The 12,314-nt window shown below is 32.2% G+C and overlaps 1 protein-coding gene across 3 annotated transcripts in view; it reads left to right on the plus strand.

The window, feature by feature from the left end:
* The window catches only part of LOC145277941 (uncharacterized), a 141,799-nt gene that overhangs the window by 90,108 nt on the left and 39,377 nt on the right, over positions 1-12,314 (plus strand). Inside the window, exon 1 of one of the 3 annotated variants that reach the window (XM_080130026.1) lies at positions 156-179. The exons of the other annotated variants lie outside the window; for them this stretch is intronic. The gene's annotated coding sequence lies outside the window, so the exon portion shown is untranslated. Of the gene's footprint in view, positions 1-155; positions 180-12,314 lie in introns of those variants that run through there. 3 annotated transcript variants of the gene reach the window in all.

A 12,314-nucleotide genomic window follows, 5' to 3' on the forward strand; every position in this document is an offset into this window, starting at 1 on the left:
TATTATTATTATTATTATTATTATTGTTGTAGTTGTTATTGATTACTGACTAGGAGTTTTCACACGGGCCATCATCAAAGATTTATCCTCAAGAACAACTTGTCGTGTTCCCTAGACTCTGAGTAACAACAAGTCTACCCAGATTTCCAGTACTCTCTCCACCACTTTCGAGAACTTTTGTAAATAATTTTGCGTTATATTAAAAGTCATTTATGATTGATGTCTCGCTGGCAACGACCATTATTGGCTTCTTCTTCTTCTTCTTCTTCTTCTTCTTCTTCTTCTTCTTCTTCTTCTTCTTCTTCTTCTTATTATTATTATTATTATTATTATTATTATTAAAATTAATAATAATAATAATAATAATAATTATTTATTTATTTATTTTACGACCTGTCCCAACGTATTATAAACACCCCAACCACCCCATGTAAAGAATGGCTTTCGGAATAACCCCCTCCCCATGTTAAGAATGGCTTTCGAGGTTGGGTGGGTGGGTGTTTATTCCAAAAGCCGTTTTTAACATGGGGAGGTTGGAGTGTTTATAATACGCTGGGGCACGTCGTAAAAATTTATTTTCTTATTATTAGTAGTAATTTATTTTGTTTTACCTATTTATTTGTGGGCTATTTGCGTTAAAATATTTAATAAAAGGTTATAAGTATTTTAGGTCCCATATATATATATATATATATATATATATATATATATATATATATATATATATATATATATATATATATAAGATCTGAGCAAAGTAACTATCTTTACTTAATCACTAATCAGTAACATAAAGATGGATACTTTGCTCGGATCCGATATTAACGGGAAACGCAAATAGGTCACAAACAAGTAAGTAAAGCAAGGTAAATCGTATTTGATTTATTCTCCAACAATATTACCTTAAAAACAGCTTATGTCGGTAATAGTAATAATTACCTATTTATGCTACAACGTCCCCATCTCTATAAAAAATAACTGACCAAAAATTGTCCTAAAATGCGTATTTTATAAAATGCGTCAACTTTGTATGTGTAATGTAATAATATGCGTGCGTATACTTGACATACGTGCAAACCCTGGGCACTTCTGCAGTTTATGAACCGTTATTATTTAGAAACCCGATTCTAAACACGGGGAGGAGATAGCTGTGTCACTTTCACCTAACAATTTAATAAACAATTTCTTGTTCTCTGTCAGTGGAGGAGAAATCCTTCACGACTGAGACAATTTTTATTTTTGTTCCTTTTCTCCACGTTAAAAAAACGACCCTGGTGTCTAACTCTGTCCCGTGGGGAGGCATTGTAAATAGGAACAATTTAATAAACAATAAAACAAATCGAAAATCTTATCTGCAAAAATAGAAATGTCCATAAACTGCAGAAGTATCAAATCCCGCAAATGATTTTTGTGAATAAAATATTCATTCATTAGTTTTGTCGGCGCATAAGAGAGAAGTAACGGCGCGTTTTCTCCAAATTGGCGGTTTCAGTTTTAGCGTCATGTCTCTCACTCTGCGTGTTCACAAAACACGTGCCCGTGTGATCATCCGCTGAACAGTCGGAAAAGACAGGACAGGTTTACTGTGGATGGCGGCGAGCAGCTCTCTTCTTGTCGGTCATAGATATACAATTAAATCCCCTAGGATAGGAAATGCATTCGAAATAAAGACGGCTAAAAAAAAAAAAAAAACATATTTCTTTAAATGTAATCAAATTATTTTAACTTAAACCAAAATTGAATATCATTGCGTCTTGCGACAAAATAAATTAGTGCGTCTTGCGTAAAATGAATTTCAGTTTTTAAAAAGCGCAATAAATAAATAAGCAAACAAATTAAGATATTTAAAAAAGACAAAAAAAAACAACAACAAAAAAACAAAACAAACAATAATAAATTTAAGAAGCCGAATGTTGACAATCTGATGTCTTAAATTATCTTGAAAAAAAAAATTGAAATAAAAATCTTTTATATTTGTGCCACTCTTTTTTTTTTTTTTTTTTTTTTTTTTTTTACACAGTGATCACCACTTATCAAGGCCCGGAAGCCACTCAGGGATAAGGGTTATTGCAAGTACATTACGTTTTGCTTTTGTGAATTAAATACTAATAAAAGAAAATATATGAAACACGTTTTGCATGTAACTTTCAAAACTGATTTTTACGTATTATATTTACTTATGGTAGAATTACACTTAGCAAAACAAAAAACAAAAAAGTACACAAAATACACACAAATTTTTATTGTCTACGTACTCGTCACGGAACGAAGACAGCATAATCCAAAAATGACGTAAATTAATCAAGTCGTATTTTTTTTTTTTTTAATAAAGAAATCTAATTTCATGAATAAGCGAGGAGGGGGCCCGGGAGATATCATATATATATATATATATATATATATATTTAGAATGTGTTGAATTCTATTTATTTATCTATTTAACTACCGAGATTTGCGCACTGTGCAATTATTTTATTATCAATCGTTAAAAATTGTAACATTTGATTTTTTTAATTAAAAAAAAAAAATATCGTTGATCAATTTACGTGATTTTTTTTTTTTTTTCGAGTATGACATTTTCGTCTCGTTACCAGTGCGAGTGCGTACATCATAAAGATTGTATATATATAATGAGAGAGAGAGAGAGAGAGAGAGAGAGAGAGAGAGAGAGAGAGAGAGAGAGAGAGAGAGAGAGAGAGAACTATTTTCATGGCAATAAAAGCAAAAAATAAATGATTGGATAAAATTTGGTAAGATTTTTTTCGGTAATAGACCACAATAGTTAACACTCGATACGATAACTCATACACCAAGAAAAAAACGTGTGTAATATATATATATATATATATATATATATATATATATATATATATATATATATATATATATATATATATACCAAACGCATTAGAATTAAATTCTCTACATGTTTTAATGTTTATAAGTTATAAATTACTAGCAAGCCACTCGGCGTTGGCCGGTCATAAAATACGCATAAATATTATGTTTTAATTAATACAGAAACGGAGACATGTGCATGCGAGTATTATGCGTTTAAAAAAAAAAAAACAGTTCACTTTTTGTAAGTAAAAAAAAAAAAAAAAAAAAAAGAAAAAAAAATTGGCTGAGATCGAAACCAAAACCTAAAGACAGTGTATCAAGTACAATAGCTATTAGGCCAGCTTGACAGGATCTTTAAAAAGTGTTTTCAAGCCTACTTATTCTTAACATAAGGAATCTGTCATGTGAACCATTCACGCATGCTCATTCCTGAAACAGTGGACAAACAGATAAAAATCTGATGATCCCTACGTAACAAATTTTCAATTTTGACCCCTAATAGCCCTTTTTTCCGGATGAAAACCGATTAAAAAGTTTTCCACATGTCTGAATACCCTATGTACCAAATTTCAAGTCTGTAGAGCAAAAATTCGTTGAGTATATAAGTTGTGAAGTGTCCTCACACACATAATGTCACTTTTATATATATATAGATAACACTTGATTTTGACACTTTTTCTACTATAAAAAAGTTAGTGCCTTTTTAGAATTACACTTATTTAAGAAAAAATTAAAATGCAAAAATAAATAAATAAATAAATAAATGTGTGCGAAACTCCAAAGAAATTCAGTAAGATTTTACAACACTTGAATACATTCGTCGATTGTCCGCCATATTGTTTGGACCATAATTAAGGCGCATACTCACTGGATTGGAATTTGATTTCGCGTGTCTCTTGGTTCCCCCACCACAGCCCCCAATTTAAAGTCTGTAGCCTGCTTGGCATGAGTAAGGAGAAGATATGTGATCGGCATGTTATGTCACTTCATTTCCTTCTAGTCTTTTGTTGTAACCCCATCTAGCCAGAACAACTTTTGATCCCCTCCTCCATTGCCATTTCCAGGCAGTTGAATGTTTGGTGTTTAGGAAGTATACCGGGTTTTCAAACAAATGTATTTCAGTTATTTATTCTTTGAGTGTCAACTGAGCTAGATTTCGTCAGAATGAATATGTTGTATACTGGGAGAGTATATATATTATGTACGTTTATCTCATATATATATATATATATATATATATATATATATATATATATATATATATTTGAGGGTAAACAGTTACATTTGGTCACTACAAACAGCCATCTGTTTCAGTCAATGAGACTATGTCAGGCGACCTGTTTTTGCTCTTGTTATCGAGCACAATCTAACAACCTCGTTGTATTCATTAGTCCCTACTTTTGAATATCTCAAATCTGAATTATATATATATATATATATATATATATATATATATATATATATATATATATATATATATATATGAGAAAAGAAATTAAAACTGTAAGTTGAAATTTACAATCAAATTTATTGTTCGACTGAATACTCCCAAAATAACAATTTACAGAGTCCTTATTTCGCAGAATTTCAAAGAGAGAGAGAGAGAGAGAGAGAGAGAGAGAGAGAGAGAGAGAGAGAGAGAGAGAGAGAGGAGTGGGGAACAAACCGAGTTATGTGTTCATCAACTTTTCGCCTTAATTTTGAGACTTCCTCTGGATGAATACTATTTCCATTATTCTCGTCATATCTAAACTTGTGCATCATCTAGTGGTATAAAATGTTCTTCTAATGAATGTATTTACGCTTGTATATACGTATCACAGTTATCTATATGACGTATGTATATATACATGTGTTCGTCTACTATCGTTCGACAACAGATACAGTTTAACAACGGACATGTAACATTTACAACAGAAAGGGACAAATAACAGTTCTCTGAGGTTGTGACATCAGGCCAATCGGAGAAACCTGGTCCATCCTTGATCTTGTTTGATGGATCCCCAGGAAAAGCTGCAAAGAAGATTCATCCAAATGAATCAACAAATCTCAGGTTGTCTTTGCAGCAACTTTATTTACCGATGTTTCCCTATTGGAAAGCTGCAACACTAGTCCTAGACTAACACATTCTGATTCCCTCTATTGGGAGCCATCAGCACCTGCGGATTGTCTTTCTCCCTCTCTTGACTCCGACTGCTCTCTCTCACTTCCGGTTCTTTTTTCAGTGTTATTATGTATTTATTTGGAAAGAAAATGTCACAAGGAATCTATTATACAAAAGAAGAAAAGAGAGTTGTCTGTGTGTGTATGTCCGGTTAGAGAGAATATTGGCTGGGTGAAGGAGAAAGAAGGGTTCGAAGAGAAACGAACAGGAAGAGGTGCAGAAAAGTTTTAATATGTTACATATGTTCCCCAGCCAACGTCGGGTAGCCCTGTTAGTAAGTAGAGAAAGGTTTTATGAATGTTAAAAATTAGATATGGCGAAGAGAAGGGAATGTGTCCGAGAAAGCCAGGAATCGTTTGTTAGTATTGTAGAGGTGTTATTTATCTCTCTCCCACGGGGGTGTAACATAAGATCAGGAAAGTAGGATTTGAAAAGCCTAGGGGAAGAGTACTCTGACCCGCAGAAAAATGCCTGGGCAGCCCCATTCTGTCAGTCATGACTGGATAGAAGTCTTAAGTAATTCGCATCTGTATTTTTAGTGTCGCCTGCACTGAGAATTGAACCTTCAACCTCCAGAAGAGTATAACTGGCAACTGAATTTTGCCAAGTACTTTATCCACTAGGCCACAGGTCCTTGCGTCATGACTGATGAAATGACAGCGTGCTACTCCTGTGGATTAAATAAAGGGTTCTGTTCGAAATTCTCTGCAGATTCCCAAGTTCGACGGAAAGATTCTCGAGTTCAACAAAAAGATTACCAAGTTTGCCAAAATACACCTGAAGAAAGTCAGAGATTACATCGACTGAAACATGAAAATGACACTGGAGATGAGAACAGTAGTCTGAAGACTCCAAATAATGTGAATAATAAATCCTCATTTCAGAAATTCAGATTCATAATTACATATTAATTAAAACTTCTACTTTGTTATGGCTGACAGAACGAGAGCAAGTTACCCTCGTAGATTAAATAAAGGGTTCTGTTCAAAATTCCGTACAGATTCCAGAATTCGACTAGACATATCTGAAAAAGGTTGGAAATAACATCGCCTGAAAGGCTGTGAGAATAACATCGAAAAAAAAAAAAAGAAAAAAAAAGAAAAAGAACTGTAGCGTGAATAATTCAAATGATGCAAATTTAAGACATTCTCTTTTTAATGAATATTGTATTTGTGCAAGATTTTTTTTTTTTTTTTTTTTTTTAATTTTCAGGTCTTAAGTGATTCCATGATCGATTTTGTTTCTATTTTTGTCTCGCCATGTATCGACCTTTTCAATGTCTAATTTAAAATTAAGAGATGAAAGTATGCTTTGATTTTTTGTCGTACAAAAAATTTGGGATTTTATTTTCTTTAACACAATACAAAATTAAGAATAGCATTCTTTTAAAATTGTAGTTTGGTCTTAAAATAGAAATTGTTAATAAAAAAGAAACATGACACATTTATGTGATGTGAAAGGTATGTGTGTGATTATGAAAAATATGTGTAATTTTCTTTTTTTTTTTTTACAAAGGAGTCACCACTTATCAGGGCCCGGAGGCCACTCGAGGATAAGGGTTAATGAGTGTACAGTGGTCAAGGGGAACATGTCAGTCATCGTTAGTAGTGTAAATTTGGTAAATTGGATTGCTTGAGGGGATGGCTCATAAGGAATTTGTTCACGTTGGACATGAAGACAACATTATTGTAGTCAGTTGGAAAGCAGGCAAACGGAACAGAGTTCCATAGGCATGCAGTTCTAAGAAAGAACCTTTGTTAATGGAATCTACGTTTAGGTTTAGGCACAGATAAAGAGTGGAGTAAATTATTGATAGTGGTTTTAGATATATGAGTTTTTTTGTAAAAGTCAGGCCGGGGGGGGGCACAGATTGGAGCTCAGACGAGCACTTGCCATGAAAAGAACGATAAAGTGGAGACAGGTTTGTGACGTCTCTTCTGTGGGAAAGGTGTGTGTGATATGAGAGGTGTGTGTGATGTATGAAATATATATGTCTGATATGAGAGGTGTGTGTGATATATGAGATATATATGTGTGATATGAGAGGTGTGTGTGATATATGAGATATATATGTGTGATATGAGATGTGTGATATGAGAGGTGTGTGTGATATATGAGATATATATGTGTGATATGAGATGTGTGATATGAGAGGTGTGTGTGATATATGAAATATATATGTGTGATATGAGATGTGTGATATGAGAGATGTGTGTGATATATGAGATATATATGTGTGATATGAGAGGTGTGTGTGATATATGAAATATATATGTGTGATATGAGAGGTGTGTGTGATATATGAAATATATATGTGTGATATGAGAGGTGTGTGATATATGAGATATATATGTGTGATATGAGGTGTGTGTGATATATGAAATATATATGTGTGATATGAGAGGTGTGTGTGATATATGAGATATATATGTGTGATATGAAGTGTGTGTGTGAAATATGAAATATATATGTGTGATATGAGAGGTGTGTGTGATATGAGATATATGTGTGTGATATATGAGATATATATGTGTGATATGAGAGGTGTGTGTGATATATGAGATATATATATGTGATATGAGGTGTGTGTGATATATGAGATATATATGTGTGATATGAGAGGTGGGTGTGATATATAAGAGATATATGTGTGATATGAGAGGTGTGTGTGATATATGAAATATATATGTGTGATATGAGATGTGTGATATGAGAGGTGTGTGTGATATATGAGATATATATGTGTGATATGAGAGGTGTGTGTGATATATGAGATATATATGTGTGATATGAGGTGTGTGTGATATATGAAATATATATGTGTGATATGAGAGGTGTGTGTGATATATGAGATATATGTGTGATATGAGAGTGTGTGTGATATATGAGATATATATGTGTGATATGAGAGGTGTGTGTGATATATAAGATATATATATATGTGTGATATGAGGTGTGTGTGATACAATGAGATATATATGTGTGATATGAGGTGTGTGTGATATGAGGCTGTGTGTGATATATGAGATATATATGTGTGATATGAGAGCTGCTGTGTATATATGAGATATATATGTGTGATATGAGGTGTGTGTGATATATGAGATATATATGTGTGATATGAGGTATGTGTGATATATGAGATATATATGTGTTATATGATGTGTGTGTGATATATGAAATATATATATGTGATATGAGGTGTGTGTGATATATGAGATATGTGTGATATGAGAGGTGTGTGTGATATATGAGATATATATGTGTGATATGAGGTGTGTGTGATATATGAGATATATATGTGTGATATGAGGTGTGTGTGATATATGAGATATTGTGTGATATGAGGTGTGTGTGATATATGAGATATATATGTGTGATATGAGGTGTGTGTGATATATGAATATATATATGTGTGATATGAGAGGTGTGTGTGATATATGAGATATATATGTGTGATATGAAGTGTGTGTGTGAAATATGAGATATATATGTGTGATATGGAGAGGTGTGTGTGATATATGAGATATATATGTGTGATATGAGGTGTGTGTGATATATGAGATATATATGTGATATGAAGTGTGTGTGATATATGAGATATATATAAGTGATATGAGAGGTGTGTGTGATATATGAGATATATATGTGTGATATGAGGTGTGTGTGATATATGAGATATATATGTGTGATATGAGGTGTGTGTGATATATGAGATATATATGTGTGATATGAGAGGTGTGTGTGATATATGAAATATATATGTGTGATATGAGAGGTGTGTGTGATATATGAGATATATATGTGTGATATGAGAGGTGTGTGTGATATATGAGATATATATGTGTGATATGAGAGGTGTGTGTGATATATGAGATATATGTGTGTGATATGAGAGGGTTGTGTGATATGAGAGATTTATATATGTGTGATATGAGATGTGTGTGATATATGAAATATATATGTGTGATATGAGAGGTGTGTGTGATATATAAGAGATATATATGTGTGTGATATGAGAAGTGTGTGTGATAATATAAGAGATATATATGTGTGTGATATATAAGAGATATATATGTGATATAAAAAAGTTGTCTGTGATACGAAAGACATGATAAGTGTGTGATGATATCAGATATATGTGATGCATGAGATATGTGAGATATAAAATATGAGAGAGATGTGTGATGTATGAGAAACTAGCCTTGGTCCCCAGCGTTGCCCAGGTGTTTGGAGGTGTGTGTTGAGCAAAAAAAAAAAAAAAGAAAAAAATTTTAGTAGGCAGGCTGGAACACATACAGCGAAGGAGGAAAAGAATGTGAAAAAACATGTGACGTCATTGCTGTTGCATCCATTGCCAAACTGGAAATGATGTAGGTTTAAATTAAGGCTAGAGAATCGAAAAGAGGGGATGACTTTTGAAAATATTGGTGAAAAAAGCGACCAGTTGAGGATAAAAGAATTAATATTTTTGGTTAATTTTTCGATATTTGTCGTCCAAAGAGTCGAGCTTCAAAATGATATCGATCTTGTGATAATCCGTCGCCTCTGGCGAAAGTTTTAGGCAGACATACATACATTTAAACAGACAAGTGAGATTTATATTATAGACTAGCGGGGGGTACTCGGCGTTGCCCGGGTGTTTAGAGGTGTGTGTGCTCTGGCAGGGGGGAGGGGGTGTTAATCAAAACATAAGAATAAGCGAAGTAAATATTTTAAATTATTAAATAGTAAATTATTAAATATTTTATATAAAATAAATGTTAAAACTTAAAAAAATCGAAAAAACACAAAAAAAAACTAACGTAAGACAAATGAACGATGTTAAATGTAAAAATCGGAAAAACAAAAACAAAAAAAAGAAAACGCGAATGTGATGGAAAAACCCCCCCCTGAAAAACGAACGTTAAAACTTCTATAAAAAAGCTGAAAAATAAAAACCAAAAAAAAACATAGAACATCAAAAATGGCTTAAATAACCCTGTTTCAATATTAAACCTTTAAAAATCGAAAAAAAAAAAAAGAAGACATCTCATACCACGATTCGAACCCAAAACCTTTAGATAATGAGGCCGCGCTCTAATGAACTGAGCTAAGACGACGTTGATGAAATTAGATAGTTTTTTTAATATTTAAACTAAATCATGTTCCAACGTCATTTGCGCATGCGTAGAAGCGAACTTGTCATGAGAAGACGGTTTTTGCTGACCCCTCCCTGTAGAAAACTGATGATTTTAGGGTGAAGAAATTAATGTTTTGGGCCAATTTTTCGATATTTGTCGGGTGAAGGTTGGAACCATCAAATGATACCAATCTTGGGAAAATCCGTGACCCGTGTCGAAAGTTTTTGCGAGACATACAAACACACACACACACACACACATACATACATACATACATACATACATACATACACATGTTTTCGCTTTTATATATATAGATGAGAGGTATATAATATTATGAGAGAGATACATGAGATATTTGCTGTGTGATATGAGTGAGTTTTACAACTCAGAACATTTTACAGCATGCTAAAATAAATTCACATCGAATTAAAGTACTGTAAGAAAAAACCCCCAAAAAACCTGCATTTATTAATACATAAATTAAATTCTGTTAAATATTTCATCTACCAGTTCCCAACAATCCCCTTTCAGTTCTTTATTTAACCATTATTTTTGAGTTCATATGATTCCACCCCCAAATATTCTTAATTTGATTTACTAACCCGTTCTAAAAATATCTACTATGTGATATGAGAGATGTGTGTGATATATAAGAGATATATATGTGTGATATAAAAAAGCTGTCTAAATCAGAGTTAATCAGCATTTGTTGCCCTAAGGATATGTTTTGTATATTTTAATCACAGAAAATACATACTAAAATATGCCTCGACTGTTTGGGGATTGAGTTATGTTTGAAAAACTTTCATTGTTCTAATTAGCTGTAATTTGCAATTAACTCGTCAAGTGACAAATCTCTTACTAAGCTTCTATCTATCACCCTTACCCTCTTTTAATGTGTGTAGTTTGAGTTCTCCCTATGATTTTATACAGTATTTATCACTCACGCCTCCTTCTCTCTCCCTTTTCTTCAAGCTACAGATAAATAGTATTAGTACTTATGGTGATATCCTCTTTTCTTCATAATGGACTATTCCAATATTACTATTCTTTTCTTTCTTAATTGCCTTTGACTGTTAATACACAAAGAGTAGAAGAAACATTTTCATGCCAGTATAGCAAAACATGTACATATCTATGTAAATATTTATTAATATAAATAGCTATATTTGTTATTAAGTACTATTATATAAACTCGGTAGATATTTTTGGATTTTATTCTACAAATACATTCTTAACCTGGAAGACTATATATATATATATATATATATATATATATATATATATATATATATATATATATATATATTAGTTGGACACCTGGCATTGCTCGGTTGTACAATATGCTTAAACATGATATTTTAATTTATGCAGATTGCGTATGTATTATTATAGAATCAGTCCTCTATTGAATATTATATATTACGAAGAATAATTTTCCCAGTGGACTAATTCGCAAAAAAAAAAAATAAATAAATAAATAAAAAATAAAATAAATAATGATGATAATGTCATTCATCAAATCCGATTTGCGTTTATTTACAATATCACATCAACTGATATTTGGCTTCGGGATAGATGCCCTGGAAACTCACTTCTGATTAATGTTTAGTTTTAAAATATGCAAACAAAGAAATGATTTGCAGCAATTTTAAATGGTACATTTTCTTTTATCGTAAGTTGAATTCATTGATAAGAAAAAATTTAAATAAAATGGTGAGTTACACGTGGGTTTGAACATAGGATCATTCGATCTGTAGTTGAATGCTCTACTACTGAGCTATGTTTATAGATGTCAACGAATATGTTTTTTTTTCTAAGAAGAAATTATTTGTTGAGATATTATTATCTCCCTTGCTGGTGCATCCTAAAACATTTCCCTGTAAAAATTATTTTTTATCTACAAGAAAGAAAGACTATTTTTAGGATCGGATTGTTTGAATTTTCGATTCTTATCAAACGAATTTCTGTATAAAATATATCTAAAACCACTGCCAGACGTATAAATTACCTTTGTGTGAAATTTGCAAAAGATAGGCTCAGCTGTTTTCGAACCTATAAGGAAGGAACTCTCACGCACACACTCATGCACACAAAGTGACTTTTATATAATAGTAGATTTACATATATATGTGATTATAAAACTGTGGACTGTCCGGGTGTGCTTAATGCTTGAATCTTGT

This window comes from Euprymna scolopes, chromosome 6 (assembly GCF_053919585.1).
Source record: "Euprymna scolopes isolate OS-2025 chromosome 6, ASM5391958v1, whole genome shotgun sequence".
Taxonomy (NCBI): domain Eukaryota; kingdom Metazoa; phylum Mollusca; class Cephalopoda; order Sepiida; family Sepiolidae; genus Euprymna; species Euprymna scolopes.